This window comes from Triticum aestivum, chromosome 5A, assembly GCF_018294505.1.
Source record: "Triticum aestivum cultivar Chinese Spring chromosome 5A, IWGSC CS RefSeq v2.1, whole genome shotgun sequence".
Lineage (NCBI taxonomy): Eukaryota > Viridiplantae > Streptophyta > Magnoliopsida > Poales > Poaceae > Triticum > Triticum aestivum.
The window spans coordinates 581,152,966-581,179,652 of NC_057806.1; the positions used below are offsets into that span (position 1 = coordinate 581,152,966).

Below are 26,687 nucleotides of genomic sequence, written 5' to 3' on the forward strand. Positions count from 1 at the left end.
GAATTGCAAAAAATATCGACATTGAAGGTTAGGGTTGCAGAAATCACAAGTCTCTAGTTTTGTGCCCAAAAACACTAATTCCCATGCTAATTTTTTGCAGAAGCCACAAGTCGCTCGGTTCGGTCGTTTTAAGTGGGATTATGACAGGTGGGGCCCGCTTCTGTCGATGTGGCATAACTGTTCATCTGTTTGACTCGTTAGACGCCGTTAGACGCAGTGCGCGGGCCGGTTCGAGCCGAAACCCTATTGACCGGTCCCTCCCTCGATTCATTATAGGCCCACCCACCCCAACCCTCATTCGCTCGCGCTCTCTGCTCCCACTCGTTCGCCGTCGTCGATCGTCCACATCTCCGACCGCCGCCGCCGCCGCGTCGCCATGGTGTCCTGGAGTGAGGATGATGACAGCAGTGAGAATGATTACCAGTATGCCACCTCAGGTTCAGACGACGGCATCGTGAAGGTGAGTTGGTAGAACTAGGGCTAGGGTTAGGGTTTGGATTTGGAAATTTTCCTCTTGAGCTTGATCTGAAGTTTCCTTCCCAAATCTCTTGCTTTCCTTTGCACGTGCAGATCCCTGCTACCACGGATGACTCCGAATTTGAGGGCACTGAATTTTTTTGTGCCATGAACACGAGAAGCGAGCAGATAGACTTGTTGCTTTCGAGGGCATCCATACTGGCAAGAGGTTCCTTGCTTGTGCTGTGAAGGTATGTGTGTCAAATTTGTGCTAATTAGCTGTTGTGGACTAATTATTTGGTCATTGTTTAGTACTGATTTTGGTAGTTAGCAGATCTGGCTTGTTAGTTAGGTTGTTTAAATATGTGCTCAATGCTTACTGGCTCAGTGAAGTCATTGTTTATATGTGAGCATATGTGCATAGTGTTGTGGCATGTTCATTTGTTTATATGCGGGCATATGACAGTGTGGATAAGTGAGGTCATTTGTTTATATGTCAACATGTGACAGTGTGGACAAGTGAGGTTTGTTTATATGTCAGCATGTGCATGGGGTTGGAAGCACTCATTAAAAATTGTTATTAGGTACTGCTGGCCTAGTTGCTTTTAGTTAGCAAGCACTCATTATGTAGCTTGCCTAGTTGTTGGTACTGGATGGAGTGCCTACTTGTTATTAGTAAAGCACTCATCGTGGCATGTAGCTCATATCTTGCTGTTTAACACTGTAATTTAACAGGATGGTAAAAACTGTGGACTAGTTGAATGGATTGATCCATCTTGGCCAGCTACAATGGAGAATGCACTGTCCAAGCTGTGGCATATGTATGAAGAGTCCAAGAGAAACGGGACTAAGGACAATCTGATGAACTCATTTGCTGTTCACAAACTGACACAAGATAAGATCAAGTTGCAGCCAATTATGAGAAGTTGGTTGAAGATGTCCAAGCCCTTTTGGATGAGAATGAGAGAAGGGCCCATATGGAAAGTAAGCCTGATGACATCAAGCTCCAGGAGAAGTATGACATGGTTAAGAACCTGACAGTAGCTCAAGCCAGTGTCATTAGGAACATGAAGTTGAAGCTTGCTAAAGAGAAGAGTAAGTTGCAGGCCCACATTGATGACCTTGAAAAGGTTGTGGAGCAGACCAAAGTCAAGCTGAATGGGATCAAGGCAATCTTAGATGAATGAGCCACACTGGGCAGTGATGGTCATGGAGTTCATGGTCATGTATGGATCTCCTTATTAGTTATGTAATGGTCATGTATGGATCTCCCAATTATGCTACTTATTAGTTATCTAATGGTCATGTATGGATCTCCAATTATGCTACTTATTAGTTAGGTAATGGTCATGTATGGATCTCTCAATTATGCTACTTATTAGTTATGTAACGGTCATGTATGGATCTCCCAATTATGCTACTTATTAGTTATGCATTGCTTATGTATGGATCTCCCAATATGCTGAATGTGATGAATTTGGATGTGGATTTGTATATCTGAAATAGCCCTATACTAATTATTGTGGTTTTTTCGACCTTGGGGGAGCCTATAATCATTTAGTGGTTTTTCGACGTCGATGGACTCTAGACTCATTTAGGTGGTTTTTTCAACGTCAATGGACCCTAGACTAATTTAGGTGGTTTTATCAACGTCGAGGGACCCTAGACTCATTTAGGTGTTTTTTTCGATGTCGAGGGACCCTAGGCTCATTTAGTTGGTATTTTCGACGCCGAGGGAGCCTAGACTCATTTAGGTGGTTTTTTCGACGTCGATGGAGCCTAGACTCATTTAGTTGGTTTTTAGACGTCGATGGACCCTAGACTAATTTAGGTGGTTTTGTCGACGTCGAGGGACCCTAGACTCATTTAGGTGGTTTTTTCGACGTCGAGGGACCCTAGACTCATTTAGTTGGTATTTTCGACGTCGAGGGAGCCTAGACTCATTTAGGTGGTGTTTTCAACGTCGATGGAGCCTAGACTCATTTAGTTGAGTTTTCGACGTCGATGGAGCCTAGACTCATTTAGGCAACAAGTTCAATAACCATCAACATCCAGCATCAAGATCAAAAACCATCAAAAGGCAACAAGTTCAACACCTGGTTCAAGGAGCCAATAAAGGCATCAAGTTCAACATCTGGTTCAAAGCTGCCAACAAAGGCATCAAGTTCAATAGCCAACAAAGGCATCTAGGTCTAGCAGCCAACAAAGGCATCTAGTTCAACAGCCAACAAATGCATCAAATTCAACAACCAACATAGGCAACAAGTTCAACAGCCAACAAAGGCAACATCTAGTTCAACAGCCAACAAAGAAAACATCTAGTTACCAGAAGCATATAGGTACTCTTTCATCTTGTAGGAAACGGTCCTCTTCCTTCCAGTCTGTCTTGGAGCATGAAATGTTCCCATATGGCCTGCAACAGATGTAGATGATGTACCAGCTGGGGTAGCATTCTTCCTGGGAGACCTCCTTGGAGGAGCAGTAGGTGCTGGGGTAGCATTCTTCCTAGGAGACCTCCTGGGAGGAGCAGTAGGTGCAGTAGTAGCAGGTGCAGCTCTCATCCTTGGAGAAGTAGTAGGTGTGGTAGCAGCAGGTGCAGCTTTCTTCCTGGGAGGAGAAGTCCCAACATTTGTTGTAGATGGAGATGACCTCTTCCTTGTTGGTGCAACAACTGTAGATGAAATGGTGGTTGAAGAAGAAGCATGTGACCTGTTTGGCTGCATTTAAAAAACAGAAACAATTATGAACTATGAATTACAATTGAGACATAACTACAATTGTATTTGTGCCCACATTGAGACATAACTACAAAAACAGAAACAAAGATGCTTAGCTAACATGATGCTGGTTTTTTCTCATAGCAAGAGTTGGTTTCAAGGGCTTGGAGCACACATTGTATTTGTGCCCTACAAGTTTGCAGTTGCTACAAGTAATGGATGACATCCTAGATGTATCTCTTGGTGCTGGCTTCTCAAATTGGTTTTTCCTCCTCTTTGTTTGTTGCTTCCCAACTTTGTCTCTGAAAACTGGAGGCTCTATGTCCTGAGTTCTTGATCTTGGCCACAGATTTGGACCAGGGACAGGAAATATGATATGGCCATATGCTTTTTTGTACATTGCCTTCTTGAAGAAATCATCAACAAAGTCTTCAGGTTGCAACTTAGCTTTCACAATTACAGATACTGCATGATTGCAAGGCATAACAGTCATATCCCATTTCCTACATCCACATGTTCTATGCAGCAAGTTCACAGAGTAGGTGTTATCTCAACTACTAACTTGGTAAATGTTAGGACCAGCCATCAAAGATTGGCACCACCTTGAGTTGTACTTTGCTTCCTCTAACATCTCTGCATATGTTGGGCAAATCTCCCAATTTGATGTCTCTATCTTAGTTCTATTGGTGTTAAATTTGACCATCAATTTAGTCCTAATTCCTTCCAGCATGGTCTTTATTGGCTTCCCTCTAACATCTAGGATAATTTTGTTAAGCACCTCACTGATGTTGTTCACAACTAGGTCAGTCTTGCAGGTAAACTCCATTGCATGTCTAGCCCATGTATGAACTGGTACTTTATTAAGCCGTGCCCAAGCTTCCTTACACTCTCTTTTCAAATCATTCATTGCAGCTAGGTGTTCATTCTTAGTATAAGAGTAGCTAGCTGCATCCATGTGTTTCTTTAGTTCATCACCTCTAAAACCAACAGTTCGAAAATTCTGATATATGTGTCTAAGGCAGAATCTTTGTGGACAATTGGGAAAACATGGTTTACTGCATTTAAAATGCCCTGTTGACACAATATGAACTAGAGCTAAATATTGGGCCATTTGAATTGTTCATAGAGAAATGTGCATATGAAAAACTTAATAGTACAATAGAAAATATGAGAAGAGAAGTTTACCTTCTGCCTATCAGAAATGATAGTATAATAGCCAAAATTTTCACTTTCTCCACCAAGTGCATCTTTCAGTTATGTAAGGAACCAGGTCCAGCTGTCTGTGTCCTCTTTGTCAACAACTCCAACTGCTATATGATATATGTTGTTGTTTCCATCCCTTCCTGTTGCAGCAAGGATCTGTTGACCTGTTGACAGCTTGATAAAACAACCATCTACACTTGCAAAGTGACAAACGTGAGAAGATAGTGTATTTAATGTGGCCAAATAATAAAAACACCACACAAATTACAACACAATGTACCTATTAATGGCCTGCATCCATTTAAAAACCCTTCTTTGCAAGCATTAAGACAGTAGAACAGGCCATGGAACCTTGGGTTCTTGCTTGGGTGCTCTAGCAGATGCTTAGTGGTCACTACACATCTACTTCCTGGGTTTGTGTCTAAAACAGCCTGCAAATAATCTCTAATCCTAGTGTATTGACCTCTCTGGTCTCCTTGGACAACCTTCAATGCTTGTTTCCTAGCCCTATAGGCCATATGGGTTGAGATGTCTACTCCATATTTCTTCTTCAAATTCTGCATTATTTGTGGTTATTGGTGTGCCAATATCAATTCTCAGCATATCCTCACACTGGCGTGCCACCCATTTTGCTGTGACCTTGGTATTCTCTGCTACTGTTGGGCATGTGTGTAGAAAATTAGCCTTTCTTATGCAAAAAGTACTTTCATTTGCAGCAACAGAAGCTGCAATGTAGAACGGGCATTTTACATTAGTGCACACAACTATGATGCTGTCATTGCAGTTTCTGTGGAAGTCATAGTTCCTATTCCGACTTATGTGAAATGTCTGAAGTGCTCTCCTAAATTGTTACACATTAAGGAAACAAAGCTTTCTACAAAACTGGTCCTTTGGGTTCTCTCTATCATCACTGTACCACTTCCTTGGTTGTGATTTATATGATCTGCTCTTCCTTCCATTGGGCAGAATATAAGGTGCTTTCTCAGCTCCATCATCATATTCCTGCTTTGTAACACCCATGATGCGGCTATATCTCCCACGTGTCGGAGCACGACTTAGAGGCATAACCGCATAGTAGGCATGTCACAAGAGGGGTAATCTTTATACATCCCATGTATTGAATAAGAAAGGGATAAAGAATTGGCTTACATTCGCCACTTCACACAATACATAAATATAGCATTATATCATTCAGAATACAATCAAGGTCGGACTATGGAACCAAAAATAAAGAAAGACCACCCCTAATACTAGATCCCTGATCACCCCGACTGGGCTCCACTACTGATCAACTGGAAACGAAACAACACAACGAACACGATCTTCATCAAGCTCCTCCTTGAGCTCAGTTGCGTCACCTGCACTGGTAGCAACGGCACCTGCAACTGGTTTTGAAAGTAATCTGTGAGTCACGGGGACTCAGCAATCTCACACCCTCGCGATCAAGACTATTTAAGCTTATGGGTAGGAAAGCGTAGTGAGGTGGGGCTGCAGCAAGCACTAGCATATATGGTGGCTAACTTACGCAAAAGAGAGCGAGAAGAGAAGCAAAGCACAGTCGAGAAGCTAAAAAGATAAAGAAGTGATCTTGAAACTATTTACGTTCAAGCATAACACGAGACCGTGTTCTCTTCCCAGACTCCGCCGAAAAGAGACCATCACGGCTACACACACGGTTGATGCATTTTAATTAAGTTAAGTGTCAAGTTCTCTACAACCGGACATTAACAAATTCCCATCTGCCCATAACCGCGGGAACGGCTTTCAAAAGTTCAAAACCCTGCAGGGGTGTCCCAACTTAGCCCATCACAAGCTCTCACGGTCAACGAAGGATATTCCTTCTCCCAGGAAGACCCGATCAGACTCGGAATCCCGGTTATAAGACATCTCGACAATGGTAAAACAAGACCAGCAAAGCCTCCCGATGCGCCGACATCCTGATAGGAGCTGCACATATCTCGTTCTCAGGGCAACACCGGATGAACACTATCTACAGCTAAAACCAACCCTCAAGTTTCCCCGAGGTGGTGCCACAAGTGGCTTTGTTTCGGACCAACACTTAGACAAACACTGGCCCGGGGGGGGGGGTTGTCACACCCTGCATTTTGTAACACTTCATTTGCATTAATAAAGCATGAAAAGTTGGGCCAACAAAAACGTTTGCATTATTTTGCTTTTATTTTGGAGTTGGTTTTCTCTCTGTGATTTTTTCAAGTGCTCTTTAAAGTCAACTACTCCACCTTCTGTACTTCATCTCCTTGCCCCAAACTTCTGCCCAATGATCATGCCATGTGTATAGTACAATATAGTATTTTCTTACAAAAATAATTTGGCCAAATAGTATTTTCAAAAATTAGTTTTCCAAATACCCCTGGATTGAGGTTTGCACTGCAAGTACCTGATTTGGGGTGTGAAAAATATTTCAAAAGGTATATTTGAAACCTATTAGATATAGGATTCCCATAAACCCCAAAAATATAATTTTAAAAGTTATTTTCCTATTTTATTTAAAAGCTTTTTCTAAAGGCCGGAAATGGTCTTTAATAGGGAAAAATTATTTTATTATTTTAAAAATATTTGACAAAAATCAGGGAAACTCAGTGGGCATATATTTCCCATATATAAGAGTTTCAACACATGGTCATGTTCAAAATATTGGACAAAACCTCCCAAAACCATTTCTGCCCATTTCAAGGATTTGAAATATTTCTACAGGAAACATTTCCATAAAAATCCAAGAAAAATCCAGCAAGTCACAAATGCATATTGTGATGATCTTGCAAAGCCTCACTTCAATCAAGGTCATTTCGGTCCACCAAAATGCCCCATAACCCTTTCTGTTTAGAACCTAATTTGAGCAAGTTTGTACTACCAACTTTCTCTCCTTAACCCCAACTTTTGTGAGCATGTAGGAGAAGTGTTATGCTCAACTAGATCTACACAAGTCTATTTCTGCTCATTTCTAGGGTTTACAAAAGTTTCATTGGCAACTTTGCCCAAATAAGCTCCAAATTGGTGAGAGGCCCTAATTATATGTGTCATTTCACCCTGTGGAGTTTCATGGCAATTGGAAATCATTTGCTTGCCAAAACCTTTATCAAACACCTTCTGCCACTTTTCAAAAATCACCATTTTTACCACTAAAACTATTCTCCTTGAACTCAACTTTTTACCATAGTCCCTCCTAGACCTCCTCTACCTCCAGTAACAATGGCTGCACCTCAGCTCAATGATTGAGGGGTGAAACCACTTCATTTACCCCTCTGGACAGCCCCTGTACCCCTCTTCCTCACCTCCCTCCTCACTCCAGTGGCCATCCATGGCATCCAATGCACCACCCCATTTCTTTACTCACTCCTAGACCTGCTAGACACCAAAAGACGCGCTCACCATGCATAAAGAATGGCCATGCCGGCCATTTGGGCGCTCTGGAGCGCGCTACAGTGCGCTCCCGCACTGTAGCCGCCCCCTTCCAACCACCTCCGACCACCTCGGGCCTCCCCCACGCGCCTGCCGATGCGCCCCGGCGTCCGCAACACGCTACGCAGTCGGCCCCCTCCTCTCTCCTCCTCCCCGCGCCTCCGCACTAGCAAACACCGGCCGCCCGAGCGCGCCAATGGCGCGGCTCACACGCGCGCACCTCTGACCTCTCCCCGCTCCCTCTCCCTGTCCCTCCCGACGTAGTCGACGTCCAGGAACACCCCAGACACCACACCCTCTTCCCCCGAGCCCTGCAGCGACGAGCAGGAGCCCGCCGGCGCACGAGTCCATGGCACCCCGCCGTTCGCCTATTTAAAGGCCTCCCTGAGCCCTCCTCTCCTCACCACTCGCTCTCTGCACCGCCAAAACATCCCTCTGCGCCCCCAGTTCCTCTCCATAACCGCCCGAGCTCGAGATTGAGCTCGAGCTCCGCCGCTTCGGCTCGCCGGAGTTCACGAGGTACAGGCCTCCCCCGCTCCTCCTCTGCCTCGATCTGGAACCCCTGCAGCCCTTTGATCCTTTCCCCCTTGTTTCCCCTCTCTGTAGCTGCCGGAAACGGCCGGAACCGTCGACGCCCGAAGCCCTTCCGCCGCGTGACCTCGTCGCCGGCGAACCAGGCCACCCCGGCGACCAACTCCACCTCCATCCGAACGGCGGATCCTCCCTGAGCACAAAGGTACCACCCACGCATCCTCCCATGCCCTATATCACCACCGGCGAGCTCGACGTCGCCTCTGGACAGAGGTAGACGACGACGGCCGTGGGCCCTCTCCGTCAGCCTCATGCCCTGACGGGTGGGACCCACCCGTCAGGTTTAAAACGCACGCGCGCGCGTACCGGTTCGTTGCGTCGGCTAAAGGCGTATTTTGCCTTTACGCCTTCGACGTGGCAGCCTGGTGTGGGCTGAAACCCATCTGGGACTGCTGCACTGTGGCCCTTCTGGCCCAGTTGCACAGTGCTGTTTCTCCTTTTCTTTTTCTGGAAACTTGCAAATATTCCACAGGGTAAAATATATGTCCAAATAAATTAATTCCAATTCCTAAATTCCTAAAGTATTGCAACCTATTTAATGGTGCAACTTTCATTCAAATCCAACAACCTTTCCTTCACTGTAAATATTTAAATGTGATTTTAAGCATTTAAATAAACCTTCGAAAACCCATTTCTCCTATTCTGCTACTCCAAATCCAAAACTAGGAATTTTCCCCTTCTTAGTTTTCAACCTAGTATTTAACAAAAATGAGTTGACATTTTTCTGAGCACTTTGGTTTTTCTATTTTATTATTGCCTTATTTTCTTGTTATTATTTTGCAACGATAGATTGCGTTGCTGACGAAGGAGTTGGACCAGAAGACTTTGAAGACCCAGAAGACTTTGTTGAGCCAGGCAAGCAGCCCTTTGACCATGTCTATGAAACCCTTTTTATGTATTCATATAGCACTTTATTATTGTTGCATCGGAATCATGATGAGATGGTAGCCACTTTGGTGGGTTGCCTTCATTTCCTCCTTGTTGATACTTGCATTGTGCATGACCCTACCTTCTTATGAGGGTTATGCCGGTGGGAGTAGATAGGATGCTAAAGTAGTGCTACGCAAAAAGGGACGGGAATATGCATAGTGATGGGGACAAAGTATTTTCAAAGGACTTTTCGAAAACCCCGTCGGGTGCCACTTATGCCCGAGGGAGATGATGAGTTGGGTAGCCACTTGATGACGAAGTGGTGTACCGAGGCAAGTGTGTGTGTTGTTTTCAAAAACGGATTGGTTTAAGTTGCGACCGTTATTCCAACCTTACATGCGGAACCACTCTACCCTTATATGGGAAAGGGCATTATTGATTACCTAGGCCGATACTAGCTTGGAGCCCGCATTACTAGTGACGGGGGAGAGTTGGTGCTCTCTCTCGGGACGGGGTCGTGCCAGGTAGGGCGGCCATGACTGTTTTCACAGGGCACCGGATACACCGTTGTGTCCCCTCTCAGATGTTACGATCTCGAGTGAGTCTCGTATGATGTACATCGTGAGGATACGGAACAACGAGTGGACTCCTTGTTAGTGTCGTCTAGGGAAAGATAGTGATCGGGTGCTTACCCCGGGTACTTGAGGTACCGCGGGTCGTGGATGACACGAAAGTTCCCCGGATCTTGTGGGTAAAGTGTGCAACCTCTACAGAGTGTAAAACTATTTGAATAGCCGTGTCCATGGTCAAGGACAGTTGGGTAACTGCTCTTGGGCTACGTCCACATGTTTACAAACCAGTGTGTGTGTGGATAAGTGGGGAGAACTACTTGGGTCAAGTCAAAGGACTTGACATGATTGAGTTGGGTTGGTGCCCACTCTTTTTATGTTGATATCTCTAACATGTCCTCATGGTTAATTGAATTCTCCTGATGCATGTATTACAAGTTGTTGAACATGTCATTGCACTCAAAACTAGCTTTCCGCAAAAATTTACCTATATCATGCATTTTTGTACCTTGAACCAAAACATGGGTTGCTTGCGAGTACATTCAAAGTACTCATTGGCTTGCCACTGGTTATTTAATTGGCCAGGCATGGAAGAACAGGAGTTCGAAGAAGAGTTCTTTGGAGACGAACATGCGAACTAGGACGTTTCCCACTCAGAATACCTGTAGGGTTAAGGCAGATGGCATGGGTTCTACTTATCGACGAAGATTTCCGCTACTTGTGTTTCATTTGATGTTCAGCCCTTAAGGCTTTATCAATGTGAGACTTGACCATAATGGTCATAATTTGTGTAAGACGGTATGTATGGATGTAAGACTCTTGTTATTCAGCTTCTATGTGTTTAGTGACCATTGATCTCTAGGATCACTGTACACGTGCATTCGGTGATCTCGACTTATGAGTGGGGTCCCCACAGAGTTAAAATTAAGATGACCCTTGAGTCTGCAGAACCCAAGGGAAGGTGATAGATTGTTAGTGAAAATGTAAAACCAAGGTTGGGCCTTGCTAGAGGAGTTTTATTCAAGGCAAACTGTCAAGGGGTTAAACCGCGTAAGGAACACAAAATCAAGGAACATAACACTGGTATGACGAAAACTAGGGCGGAAAGAGTGGAACAAAACCCCAGGCATAAGGCCGAGCCTTCTACCCTTTACCAAGTATATAGATGCATTAATTAAAATAAGAGATATTGTGATATCCCAACAATAATCATGTTCGAAGAAGGAACAAACTCCAACTTCACCTGCAACTAGTAACGCTATAAGAGGGGCTGAGCAAAGCGGTAACATAGCCAAACAACGGTTTACTAAGAAAGATGGGTTAGAGGCTTGACATGGCAATATGGGAGGCATGATATAGCAAGTGGTAGGTATCGCGGCATAGCAATAAAGCGAGCAACTAGCAAGCAAAGATAGAAGTGATTTCGATGGTATGGTCTGTTGCCTGAAATCCCGCAAGGAAGAAGAACGAGTCCATGAAGAAGACAAATGGACGAAGTCGAACGGATCCTCACAAACGCGACGTTATCGGAACTAACCCAAAGAGGCAACACTAGAAAGAAGCAAACAACATAGTAAACAACCACCACATCAACATGGCATGATGCACAACCAAGTATGTTGCATATCCGGTTTAATGAGGCATGGCATGGCAAAGTGCACAAACAAAACTACAAGTTAAGTGGAACCCAATATGCAACGGAGTTGCATATTGAAGAAAACACCACATGACTTATTTAGTTCTCTCTCGTTTAGGTACTCAACAATATTAAATGTTGGTTAGCATGGCAAGAGGTGAAGCATAACAAAACTATACTATCTAAACAATTTAAATGGGGCTGGATATAACAAACAACAAATCCAGTAAATCCCCATATGCATTTAGCAAATGAAGCAATCATTTCAAAACTTCTTGATGTTGTTATCATGATGCGAATGACATATGCAAGTTTTAAGCAATTTTATGAAAAAGTTGATAAGAGCATTATGAAGCATTTGCCATCGTGGCGGACACGAAAAGGGTGCCACGGCAATGACAATGGAAATGGTGCCACGACAACATTCCGGTTCCGGTAACTCGATTGAGATGCCGGTGCAAAAGAAAATGTGACGTGAGCGTGTCATGCAAGATGGTGGGGTGATCTCGGTAACCGGGTTCCCACGGGTTAGCGGCAAACGAGGAGGACCAAGCAAGTGACAACTCGGACACGGTGCAAACACAGGGTGCATCTCATACAACACAAGCATTCGTCCACGGGTCGTCTCGACGTTATACCTCTGAAGCATGCATTATCGGAGCGGTTCGAGTCGGCGTAGAGGAAGTAGTGGAAGTAGACGTTCTCGTGGCGGTAGTGGAAGTAGTGGTGCATATCTCAGTGAGGAAGTAGTTGTTTTTGTTCGCGAAGTGGTCGTGGTACAAGGTGATCGAGGAACTTGATGAATCCACGTTCAACGGCAGTCATTCCCGACGCTTGTGAACCACGGTTCTTCGGGCAACGGTAGTCGTACACGTCCGTAGATGTTCGGGTCGACAGTAGAGGAACTTGGTGGTCCATGTAGTCGAACTAGGAATCCAAAGTAGAGGTACACTTGTTGAAGTGGGACTTGGCGTTTTGACCTGTAATCGTTCGGGCGTCGTGGAAGAACTTGACGTTCACGGGGTCTCGGTCTTGGCCATGGTACAGTGGCTCCATGAACACAACAGGGCCAGATGGATGCAAGGCCATGGCAGCAACGGGTCAGAGCGCTTGACAGTAACCGAAGTGAACAGGTGCTCGAGAACCGGGGCGCTCGGGGCAGCGGTGTGCTGGACGCAGGTGGAGGGGTTGATGGCGACGGGCGGCGAGGTCGGCTGCTTGCTGGTGGTGGGGAGCTTCGGCAACGCGAACTGCAGGAGGCCGGCCTTGGAGCGTCCGAGCTCAAGTTGAGGAGCAGGAGATGACGCAAACGAAGTCGTGGGGCACGGGGACCTGCTCCGTTGAGGCAGGAGAAGGCCGGGGCAGGAGCGGCGCGGGTCGTGGTCGCTGGCGGCGACCGGACGCGGCGGCGGGATGGCGAGGTGGTAGCGGGGGCTCCGGACGGTGCGGAGGCGGAGAGGTCGACGACGGTCATTTCGGGCCGGATCGAGGAGGAGGGAGGCGAGCGAGGTAACGAGGAGGAGGCAGAGGGGATCGGGCGTGAGGTGGCGGCGCTGCGATATCGAGAGGGAGAGCTCGAGAGGAGGGCGGTCGGGGCTAGGGTTAATAGGGAACCTGATGGGCTGTGGATGGGCCTTAGAGGCCGGCCCAGTGGGGAGGGAAAAGGCCTGGCTACTGGGCTCTCTCTTCTCTCTCCAACTTTAACCGAGAATCAAATAAAGATAAGAAAAAGAAAGAGGGGGGGTTAGGGAAAGAAGTTGAGCACGCGGATAATTTTCCCGGACTCACAAAAATGTGCTTGTTCCGAGAAAATAGAAAAGGCCATGATTGAAAGATTTAAATTCAAACTCATTTGATTTAAATTCAAATGATTTGAATAGGAAGTGAGGGTTTGGAAGGTCAAAAAATGTTGGGATTTTGGTGGAGCTCCGGAAAATGATGAAAGAATATATGGCAAGGTTTGAGGAGCAACTCGAAGCAGAAAAGACTTGAGAGTTTAAATTGCAAGTGTGTCACAGTAATTCCACATCCATGGAATACTTTATAATAGCTCCTTAATATCGGGAGAATATGTTATAAAGAGAAGTCACCCTTCCCTCGATTTAAATAATTCAAAGATCTATGCATTTTATTTAGATTAGTTAAAAAATGACATGATGCAAGGATGAATGCAATGAACCAAACAAAACACACGACGAATCTTGGAACCCATGGAAGGCATCTGAAGCTCCGGTCTTGGGGCGTTACAACACTCCACCACTACAAGAGGATCTCGTCCCGAGATCCAGGATGGCACCATAGGGAAAACGGAAGAGGAAGATAACAAGTAAAACTAAGTTTCTTCTTCGACAAATGAGTGAAACCATGAACCTTGAGAGGTTTAACAACTTCGAGAAAAGAATATAACGGAGATGGACGAAGTTGAAAACACTCTGTTAGAAAAGAGAAACAAGGAACATTACTAGAACCTTGTAGGTTGAAAGACATAAGAAAAAGGTTTGCAATGGACAATAAGTACATGCAAGCACTCCGGTAAAAACGAGATGGAGAAGGAATAACATTGATATAATTTGGGCAGCACTCCGAATGTAAATGGAAGGAATAGAACATGAACTTGACAAGATTACAGGATGCTTGATGAAATCAACAACACACCGCCTCCGGAACTATTGAAAGAATGGAACAAGGGGTAAGAAAGATTTCAGACGTCACTCCGGTTGAGAATGGAGGCAAAACTTTGATAAGATGAGAGAGCTCGAATGAAAACACGACACTCCGGTTAGATGGATAAGCAAAGGAAAGAACATGATCTTGACAAAACAAGAAGATGGGTTGAAGAGAGCAACATCACAATGCCTTCGGAAGAAGAAAGAATGGAATGAAATGAACGGAGGGAAACAAGATCTTGAGAGAGCAAGCTTGCCACACATGCTAGAACGGAATTGTTGGATTAACAACAACGAAAGGATAAGCTTTAAGTGGGCTTATGGAAAACATCTCACAACTGAGGTGAAATTCTGCCACTAATGGAAACAACAGATTTGATTGATATGAACAAGGAGACAAGAATCTTATTCACCAGGAGGGTAAATGAAGAACTTGGATCATTTATAAGCACCATAAATAGCAACAATCCTTAGGGAAGGCTTTAGGTGAAACATGACACAAGATAACTCCAACGAAGAGGTTGATTGGTTGAAAAGATGTCTTGAGCGAAGAGAAAATGATGGATTTCGATATGTCACTCTTGAAAAACTTGTGAATCGTGAAACACGAAGGGAAAAATATCAAGAATGACATAACACCACCTCAAAAGATAAGGTAGAAGGAATTGCACTACGGAATGCAAGATGAGGAACACTTGAAGTATAGCTTGGCGGATCATAGCTTCAAGAGAAATCTTGACGAACAATTGAAGAATGAAAGGAATCCTTGATGAACCACCATGTAGAGCTTCCATGAAGAACTCCGTTAACAAAATGATGATAAAAAGAAAGGAAAGTTGAAAACACAAGGTGAAGCCTTGTAATGATTTAGATGGAGCTTTGCGACGAGATAAAGCGGAAAACCTTGGAACTCCGGAAAAGAAAGATGAATCAATTGAAACCGAGAATTTGATGAACCTCCGGAATAAGGAATTAATCGCTTGGATGAAACAAGAATAAGAATTACATTATGCGTATCTGATACGTCTCCAACATATCTATAATTTTTGATTGCTCCATGCTATGTTATCTACTGTTTTGGGCAATATTGGGCTTTATAATCCACTTTTATATTATTTTTAGGACTAACCTATTAACCGGAGGCCCGGCCCAGAATTGCAGTTTTTTTGCCTATTTTAGTGTTTCGAAGAAAAGGAATATCAAACGGAGTCGAAACGGAACGAAATCAACTGGTGAAGTAATTTTCAGAAGGAAAGCTACCGGATGGACTTGGACCCCACGTCAGGAGCCAAGGGAGGTGCTCACGAGGGTGGGGGGCGCCCACCCTAGGGCGCGCGCCCTGCCTCGTGGGGCCCCTGAAGCTCCACCGACGTACTTCCTGCACCCATATATACCTACGTATCCTAAAACTTCCAAAACGCACAATAAATCTGGAGTTCTGCCACCAGAAGCCTCCGTAGCCACCAAAAGCTAATCTAGACCCGTTCTGGCACCCTGCCGGAGGGGGAAATCCCTCTCCGGTGGCCATCTTCATCATCCCGGTGCTCTCCATGATGAGGAGGGAGTAGTTCTCCCTCGGGGCTGAGGGTATGTACCAGTAGCTATGTGTTTGATCTCTCTTTCTCTGGTGTTCTTGAGGTGATACGATCTTGATGTATCACGAGCTTTGCTATTATAGTTGGATCCTATGATGTTTCCCCCCCCCTCTACTCTCTTGTAATGGATTGAGTTTCCCCTTTGAAGTTATCTTATCAGATTGAGTCTTTAAAGATTTGAGAACACTTGATGTATGTCTTGCCGTGCGTATCTGTGGTGATAATGGGATATCACGTGATTCACTTGATGTATGTTTTGGTGACCAACTTGCGGGTTTGGCCCATGAACCTATGCATAGGGGTTGGCACACGTTTTCGTCGTGATTCTCCGGTAGAACTTTGGGGCACTCTTTGAGGTCCTTTGTGTTGGTTGAATAGATGAATCTGAGATTGTGTGATGCATATCGTATAATCATACCCACGGATACTTGAGGTGACATTGGAGTATCTAGGTGACATTAGGGTTTTTGTTGATTTGTGTCTTAAGGTGTTATTCTAGTATGAACTCTAGGGCTGTTTGTGACACTTATAGGAATAGCCCAACAGATTGATTGGAAATAATAACTTTGAGGTGGTTTCGTACCCTACCATAATATCTTCGTTCGTTCTCTGCTATTAGTGACTTTGGAGTGACTCTTTTGTTGCATGTTGAGGGATAGTTATGTGATCCAATTATGTTATTATTGTTGAGGGAACTTACACTAGTTAAAGTATGAACCCTAGGCCTTATTTCAATGCATTGCAATACCGTTTACGCTCACTTTTACCATTAGCTACCTTGCTGTTTTTATAATTTCAGATTACAAATACCTTTATCTACCATCCATATACCACTTGTATCACCATCTCTTCGACGAACTAGTGCACCTATACAATTTACCATTGTATTGGGTGTGTTGGGGACACAAGAGACTCTTTGTTATTTGGTTGCAGTGTTGCTTGAGAGAGACCATCTTCATCCTATGCCTCCTACGGATTGATAAACCTTAGGTCATCCACTTGAGGGAAATTTGCTACTGTCCTACAAACCTCTGCACTTGGAGGCCCAACAACGTCTACAAGAAGAAGGTTGTGTAGTAGACACCAAGCTCTTTTCTGGCACCGTTGCTGGGGAGGTGAGTGCTTGAAGGTATATCTTTAGATCTTGCAATCGAGTCTTTTAGTTTCTTGTTTTATCACTAGTTTAGTTTATAAAAGAAAATTACAAAAAAATGGAATTAAGTTTGCCTCATATGCTTCATATTTTTAATATCTTTCGTGAGTATGATGGAAAGGATAATTGTGCTCAAGTGCTAGAAGAAGAAATCTATAAAATGTTTGGCTCTAAATATTTGAATGATGAGCATGATTGCAATGTTGTTAGTACGAATTCTTTGAATATCCATGATGCTAATGATATGCAAAGCCACAAGCTTGGGGATGCTATGTTTGATGAATATGATATTTTTAGTCCCCCAAGTTTTGATGTGCAAATTTATTATGATGATATCATGCCTCCTATTTATGATGATTATGTTGATGAAAGTGGTTTCGGAGAGGTTATGACTTTATTTTGTGATAAATTCACTATTTCGGAAGAGGTTTCAATTGATTATGAGAACAAAGTTGCTATCTATGATGATTATTGTGATGACTTTTATTCTATAAAGAATAATGATATCCATGAAACTTGTCATCATGATTTTAGTTTTCAATTGGATTATGCCTCACATGATAGTTATTTTGTTGAGTTTGCTCCCACTACTATTCATGAGAAGAAGTTTGCTTATATGGAGAGTAATAAAAATTATATGCTTGTGCATCATGAAAATAGTGCTTTATGTGCTGGTTATATTGTTGAATTCATTCATGATGCTACTGAAAATTATTATGAGGGAGGAATATATGCTTGTAGGAATTGCAATAATATCAAGTTTCCTCTCTATGTGCTTAAATTTTTGAAGTTTTGCTTGCTTTACCTTCCTATGCAAGTTGATTCTTGTTCCCATAAGTTGTTTGCTCACAAAATCCCTATGCATAGTAAGTATGTTAGACTTAAATGTGCTATTCATATTCTTCATGATGCTCTCTTTATGTTTCAATTCTTATCTTTTATGTGAGCATCTATGAAATCATCATGCCTAGCTAGGGGCGTTAAACGATAGCGCTTGTTGGGAGGCAACCCAATTTTATTTTAGTTCCTTGCTTTTTGTTCCTGTTTAGTAATAAATAATTCATCTAGCCTCTGTTTAGATGTGGTTTTATTCTTTTAATTAGTGTTTGTGCCAAGTAGAACCTTTGGGAAGACTTGGGGAAAGTCTTGTTGATCATGCTGTTAAAAACAGAAACTTTATCGCTCACGAGAATTGCTGCCATTTTTATTTGGAGAGTGCTATTTAGTTAATTCTTTTTTGAACATGATTAATATATAAATTCCTCAGGTCCAGCAATTTATTTTAGAATTTTATGACTTCCGTAAGTATACGTTTTATCCATATTACTACAGACTGTTCTGTTTTTGACAGATTCTGTTTTTCATGTGTTCTTTACTTATTTTGATGAATCTATGGCTAGTAAAATAGTTTATAAACCATAGAGAAGTTGGAATACAGTAGGTTTAACACCAATATAAATAAAGAATGAGTTCATTACAGTACATTGAAGTGGTGATTTACTTTCTTATACTAACGGAGCTTACAAGTTTTCTACTTTAAGTTTTGTGTTGTGAAGTTTTCAAGTTTTGGGTAAGGATTCGATGGACTATGGAATAAGGAGTGGCAAGAGAGTAAGATTGGGGATGCCCAAGGCACCCCACGGAAATATTCAAGGACAACCAAGAGCCTAATCTTGGGGATGCCCCGGAAGGCATCCACTCTTTCGTCTACGTTCATCGGTAACTTTACTTGGAGCTATATTTTTATTCGCCACATGATATGTGTTTTGCTTGGAGCTCATTTTATTTTATTTAGTTTTGCTTGGTGTTTGAATAAAATACCAAGATCTGAAATTCTTAAATGTTAGAGATTCTTCACATAGTTGCATAATTATTCAACTACTCATTGATCTTCACTTATATCTTTCGGAGTAGTTTGTCATTTTCTCTAGTGCTTCACTTATATCTTTTAGAGCATGGTGGTAGTTTTATTTTGAAGAAATAGATGAACTCTCATGCTTCACTTAGATTATTTTGAGAGTCTTAATAGCATGGTAATTTGCTTAAAATCCTAATATGCTAGGTATTCAAGAATAATAAAACTTTCTTATGAGTGTGTTGAATACTAAGAGAAGTTTGATGCTTGATGATTGTTTTGAGATATGGGGGTAATAATATCAAAGTCGTGCTAGTTGAGTAGTTGTGAAATTGAGAAATGCTTGTGTTGAAGTTTGCAAGTCCCGTAGCATGCACGTATGGTAAACGTTATGTAACAAATTTGAAACATGAGGTGTTATTTGATTGTCCTCCTTATGAGTGGCGGTCGGGGACGAGCGATGGTCTTTTCCTACCAATCTATTCCCCTAGGAGCATGCACGTAGTACCGAGGTTTTTGATGACTTGTAGATTTTTGCAATAAGTATGTGAGTTCTTTATGACTAATGTTGAGTCCATGGATTATACACACTCTCACCCTTCCATCCTTCCTAGCCTCTTCGGTACCGTGCATTGCCCTTTCTCACATTGAGAGTTGGTGCAAACTTCGCCGGTGCATCTAAACCCCGTGATATGATACGCTCTGTCACACATAAACCTCCTTATATCTTCCTCAAAACAGCCACCATACCTACCTATTATGGCATTTCCATAGCCATTCCGAGATATATTGCCATGCAACTTTCCACCGTTCCGTTTATTATGACACGCATCATCATTGTCATATTGCTTAGCATGATCATGTAGTTGACATAGTATTTGTGGCAAAGCCACCATTCATAATTCTTTCATACATGTCACTCTTGGTTCATTGCATATCCCGGTACATCGCCGGAGACATTCATATAGTGTCATCTTTGTTCTAGTATCGAGTTGTAATCATTGAGTTGTAAATAAATAGAAGTGTGATGATCATCATTATTAGAGCATTGTTCCAAGTGAGGAATAAAAAAAAGAGAAAGGCCATAAAAAGAGAAGGCCCCCCAAAAAAGCGATAGGCCATAAAAAAGAGAAGGCCAAAAATAATGAAAATGAGAGAAAAAGAGAGAAGGGACAATGCTACTATCCTTTTACCACACTTGTGCTTCAAAGTAGCACCATGATCTTCATAGTAGAGAGTCTCTTGTTTTGTCACTTTCATATACTAGTGGGAATTTTTCATTATAGAACCTGGCTTGTATATTCCAACAATGGGCCTCCTCAAGTGCCCTAGGTCTTCGTGAGCAAGCAAGTTGGATGCACACCCACTTAGTTTCTTTTGTTGAGCTTTCATACATTTATAGCTCTAGTGCATTCGTTGCATGGCAATCCCTACTCCTTGCAACATCAATCGATGGGCATCTCCATAGCTTATTGATTAGCCTCGTTGATGTGAGACTTTCTCCTTTTTGACTTCTCCACATAACCCCCATCATCATATTTTATTCCACCCATAGTGCTATATCCATGGCTCACGCTCATGTATTGCGTGAAAGTTTATAGGTTTGAGATTACTAAAGTATGAAACAATTGCTTGGCTTGTCACCGGGGTTGTGCATGATGAGAGAATTCTTGTGTGACAAAAATGGAGCATGACTAAACTATATGATTTTGTAGGGATCAACTTTCTTTGACCATGTTATTTTGAGAAGACATGATTCCTTAGTTAGTATGCTTGAAGTATTATTATTTTTATGTCAATATGAACTTTTATCTTGAATCTTTCGGATCTGAATATTCATGCCACAATTAAGAAGAATTACATTGAAGTTATGCCAAGTAGCACTCTGAATCAAAAATTCTGTTTTTATCATTTAACTACTCGAGGACGAGCAGGAATTAAGCTTGGGGATGCTTGATACGTCTCCAACATATCTATAATTTTTGATTGCTCCATGCTATGTTATGTACTATTTTGGGCAATATTGGGCTTTATTATCCACTTTTGTATTATTTTTGGGACTAACCTATTAACCGGAGGCCCATCCCAGAATTGTTGTTTCTTGCCTATTTCAGTGTTTCGAAGAAAAGGAATATCAAACGGAGTCGAAACGGAACGAAATCAACTGGAGAAGTTATTTTCGGAAGGAAAGCTACCGGATGGACTTGGACCCCACGTCAGGAGCCAAGGGAGGTGCTCACGAGGGTGGGGGCGCCCCCCTAGGGCGCGCCCCTGCCTCATGGGGCCCCCGAAGCTCCACCGAGGTACTTCCTGCACCCATATATACCTACGTATCCTAAAACTTCCAGAACGCACAATAGATCGGGAGTTCCGCCGCCAAAAGCCTCCGTAGCCACCGAAAGCCAATCTAGACCCGTTCCGCACCCTGCCGGAGGGTGCAATCCCTCTCCGATGGCCATCTTCATCATCCCGGTGCTCTCCATGACGAGGAGGGAGTAGTTCTCCCTCGGGGCTGAGCGTATGTACCAGTAGCTATGTGTTTGATCTCTCTCTCGTGTTCCTGAGGTGATACAATCTTGATGTATCGCAAGCTTTGCTATTATAGTTGGATCCTATGATGTTTTCTCCCCCCTCTACTCTCTTGTAATGGATTGAGTTTCCCCTTTGAAGTTATCTTATCGGATTGAGTCTTTAAAGATTTGAGAACACTTGATGTATGTCTTGCCGTGCGTATCTGTGGTGACAATGGGATATCACGTGATTCACTTGATGTATCTTTTGGTGACCAACTTGCGGGTTCCGCCCATGAACCTATGCATAGGGGTTGGCACACATTTTCGTCGTGATTCTCCAGTAGAACTTTGGGGAACTCTTAGAGGTCCTTTGTGTTGGTTGAATAGATGAATCTGAGATTGTGTGATGCATATCGTATAATCATACCCACGGATACTTGAGGTGAAATTGGACTATCTAGGTGACATTAGGGTTTTGGTTGATTTGTGTCTTAAGGTGTTATTCTAGTACGAACTCTAGGGCTGTTTGTGACACTTATAGGAATAGCCCAACGGATTGATTGGAAAGAATAACTTTGAGGTGGTTTCGTACCCTACCATAATCTCTTCGTTCATTCTCCGCTATTAGTGACTTTGGAGTGACTCTTTTGTTGCATGTTGAGGGATAGTTATGTGATCCAATTATGTTATTATTGTTGAGGGAACTTACACTAGCAAAAGTATGAACCCTAGGCCTTATTTCAACGCATTGCAATACCGTTTATGCACTTTTACCATTAGTTACCTTGCTGTTTTTATAATTTCAGATTACAAATACTTTTATCTACCATCCATATACCACTTGTATCACCATCTCTTCGCCGAACTAGTGCACCTATACAATTTACCATTGTATTGGGTGTGTTGGGAACACAAGAGACCCTTTGTTATTTGGTTGCAGGGTTGCTTGAGAGAGACCATCTTCATCCTACGCCTCCTGCGGATTGATAAACCTTAGGTCATCCACTTGAGGGAAATTTGCTACTGTCCTACAAACCTCTGCACTTGGAGGCCCAACAACGTCTACAAGAAGAAGGTTGTGTAGTAGACACCAGTATCCTTCACCAATTTAAATTGATGACAAGCAACGGATTTGGCATACTAGTTATTCTCGTAGCGCAAACTTGAGAAGGTCTTCAACGAACCACCTGTAGGATTGGAAAGAACGAATGAATTGATATGACAAGGAATGACGAGAACTCTTGCACGAACCACCGTAAGAATTTAAAAACTATCAAGGAAAAGATAGCGAACACCGGGAAGAATTAGCACATGAACGAAGATGCTTGATGAGAGAATATTTGTTTGATGCACTGGTATGATTTGGAGAACGAGAGCTGAAAGCTGGAATGAATAAATCTGAGATGATGGGCTCCGGATGATCACACTGAAAAGACTCCTGAATTGCTCCAGATGGGTGAAATGAATTCTCACAATCAAAAACAATTATGAGAGGATGGTATGAAGCTAGAACCATGAATATTGAGAGAAACGGTCCAAGATTTGAGAGAAACTCTTCTTCGGTCTTCAAAATCCGAGAATGACGACGAGAAACGCCATCAAGAATTGTTGAGGCACTCCGGAATGAAAAATTAGAAAGGTTGAACCAATGATGAAAAGAATGTGAAAGATCTTGGAGAAGGCATTTGACTGATGATAAATCATTCTTACGTCATACTTTGAAATGAATTTGATTATAACTCCGGAAAAATAGAAGAGTCAGGTAAGATCCTAGGAAAAGTCATGTGGGTTAGGGCCGACTCAAAAGACACACCGTTGAAGAGGTTGCTTGAAAAGAGAGATTGCACCAGTTGAATTAAATGGCTTGAATGAGATAACAACCTTGGAATAGGTTGATCGAGTGCGGAGTGGAAACATGAATTTTCGAGATATCTTCAGCACTCCAGAACAATTGAATAATGAGAAGTGAAAGATTAAGAGGTGCAACGGCATGGGAAAGCATTTGAAACAAAGAAAGGAATATGATCAACACCAAAAAAACTTGAATTGAATCCACCAGAGAAGAAAAGAATGGAGATTGATGAACGAGTAGAGCATCTTCATGAGAACCGCCGCGTAAAACATTGAAAGACAAGAATGAAGAGTCTTCACATCCATAAGATAGATACTTGATTAAGAAATCTTAGTCCTCGAAGAAAAAGGGGTTGGGTGGGCAGGAAAACAAAGAAAACTTGAAACGGATGAAGCACCATTGAGAAGACTTGAGTTGATCTTCCGGATGTTGAAAAAGATCGGATCCACTTGAAGAGAGACACACCGGTTCAGAAGAAATTGAGATGGCAAACTCGAAGATCAAGAAGGATTTATATCCACATAGGAATATGAGAACACCGCTTAGGAAAGGTATGGAATCAACATTTGACATTGAAGCAACTCGAATACAACAACTGAAAACAAAAACAAAGGATTGGCTTGCAGGATAAGCCGGAAACAAACATATGATAGAGATTTCGTCCGAAGTTTTTGTGGTGGGGCCCACACGGGCTCGATCGTACAATACCATCATGTACAAGGCAGTGCACATGACATATGAAGCGTCCCCGAGTCAGCATAGCCAATGACTCTTTAAGACACAATGAGACCACTGTAAAACCAACCGTGGATAGGCGAACCACTAGACGTCGAACCCCAATCTCATATCATGCATCTGTCGGAAAGATATCCTAAGAGCTACTAGAATTCCCACTTAAAAACTCCCGAAACTTTCTGGTTATGCAATCAGGTGTCGGGGATATAGGGGAAGCATAATATCTCACCCAAACTAGCAAATCCTACATCCAGCTGTATCCATCCTTCATCACATAACCAAGAAACCTTCGGAAATCATTTACCTCAACCTTTGAAAAGCATCCGGTATACGAGTTACGGAAATACTCCCGAACTCCCGCCCAGTACTGGGTGGCGTCGAGGTTATCTCACCAACAACTGCATAAAAGAGATTTTCGATGTTGGCGAAACTCAGGTATTCCAAAACTGCAACGATAAAATTGTGACGACAACACCTCGGAGCTCAACTCCCCGGGACGCTGCCACAACCCCTAAATGTCAGGAGGCACCAAGAACAATGTTCTTGTCACAAAACCATCGGAACGATTCCAAGATACCCGCTTGATCCTAAAAAAAATTCATGAAATTTGAGGAGAGAAGAGTCAAAACTTCTACGTCAGGAGTCCTCACCAGAGCGATGAAGGGACCGAGGAGTAAAAAGAATCCTACTCTCCGATGTATATAATCCTAAAAGACTCAAAACATTTTGTTCTAGACTCAACAACGCCAGCGATTCGATCAAGCAGGGGACTCCTAAGTCGGGGAAGGCTCTGATTACCAACTTGTAACACCCACGATGTGGCTATATCTCCCACATGTCGGAGCATGACTTAGAGGCATAACCGCATAGTAGGCATGTCCCAAGAGGGGTAATCTTTACACATCCCATGTATTGAATAAGAAAGGGATAAAGAATTGGCTTACATTCGCCACTTCACACAACACATAAATATAGCATTATATAATCCAGAATACAATCAAGGTCCGACTATGGAACCAAAAATAAAGAAAGACCACCCCTAATGCTAGATCCCCGATCGCCCCGACTGGGCTCCACTACTGATCAACTAGAAATGAAACAACACAACGAACACGATCTTCATCGAGCTCCTCCTTGAGCTCAGTTGCGTCACCTGCACTGGTAGCATTGGCACCTGCAACTGGTTTTGAAAGTAATTTGTGAGTCATGGGGACTCAGCAATCTCACACCCTCGCGATCAAGACTATTTAAGCTTATGGGTAGGAAAGGGTAGTGAGGTGGGGCTGCAGCAAGCACTAACATATATGGTGGCTAACTTACGCAAAAGAGAGCGAGAAGAGAAGCAAAGCACGGTCGAGAAGCTAAAAAGATCAAGAAGTGATCCTGAAACTACTTATGTTGAAGCATAACACGATACCGTGTTCTCTTCCCAAACTCCGCCGAAAAGAGACCATCACGGCTACACACGCGGTTGATGCATTTTAATTAAGTTAAGTGTCAAGTTCTCTACAACCGGACACTAACAAATTCCCATCTTCCCATAACCGCGGGCACGACTTTCGAAAGTTCAAAACCCTGCAGGGGTGTCCCAACTTAGCCCATCACAAGCTCTCACGGTCAACGAAGGATATTCCTTCTCCCAGGAGACCCGATCAGACTCGGAATCCCGGTTACAAGACATCTCGACAATGGTAAAACAAGATCAGCAAAACCCCCCGATGCGCCGACATCCTGATAGGAGCTGCACATATCTCGTTCTCAAGGCAACACCGAATGAACACTATGTACAGCTAAAACCAACCCTCAAGTTTCCCCGAGGTGGCGCCACAAGTGGCTCTATTTCGGACCAACACTTAGACAAGCACTGGCCCAGGGGGGTTAAAATAAAGATGACCCTTGAGTCTGCAGAACCCAAGGGAAGGTGATAGGTTGTTAGTGCAAATGTAAAACCAAGGTTGGGCATTGCTGGAGGAGTTTTATTCAAGGCAAACTGTCAAGGGGTTCCCATTATAACCCAACCGCGTAAGGAACGCAAAATCAAGGAACATAACACCGGTATGACGAAAACTAGGGCGGCAAGAGTGGAACAAAACACCAGGCATAAGGCCGAACCTTTCTTCCTTTACCAAGTATATAGATGCATTAATTAAAATAAGAGATATTGTGATATCCCAACAATAATCATATTCCAACAAGGAACAAACTCCAACTTCACCTGCAACTAGCAACGCTATAAGAGGGGCTGAGAAAAGCGGTAACATAGCCAAACAACAGTTTACTAGGAAAGGTGGGTTAGAGGCTTGACATGGCAATATGGGAGGCATGATATAGCAAGTGGTAGGTATTGCGGCATAGCAATAGAGCGGGCAACTAGCAAGCAAAGATACAAGTGATTTCGAGGGTATGGTCATCTTGCCTGAAATCCTGCAAGGAAGAAGAACGAGTCCATGAAGAAGACAAACGGATGAAGTCGAACGGATCCTCACAAACGAGACGTTATCGGAACTAACCCGAAGAGGCAACACCGGAAAGAAGCAAGCAACATAGTAAACAACCACCACATCAACATGGCATGATGCACAACCAAGTATGTTGCATGTCCGGTTTAATGAGGCATGGCACGGCAAAGTGCACAAACAAAACTACAAGTTAAGTGGAGCCCAATATGCAACGGAGTTGCATATTGAAGAAAACACCACATGACTTATTTAGTTCTCTCTCGTTTAGGTACTCAACAATATTAAGTGGTTGTTTCGATAAATGAAATTAACGCCTAGTTTTAACAAAACGCATTTTAGTAGGAGTTTTTTGGAAAACTAGTTTTACTAATAATTCGGTTAAGAATAAGCATGCACA

General features: G+C 43.0%; 1 long non-coding RNA gene across 1 annotated transcript; it reads left to right on the plus strand.

The window, feature by feature from the left end:
- Positions 1–270: 270 nt before the first annotated feature.
- Positions 271–1,882, plus strand: LOC123104972 (uncharacterized). Its single transcript, XR_006450615.1, has 3 exons — positions 271–460; positions 571–707; positions 1,192–1,882. It is a non-coding gene; the product is annotated as an uncharacterized lncRNA (long non-coding RNA).
- Positions 1,883–26,687: the final 24,805 nt, after the last annotated feature.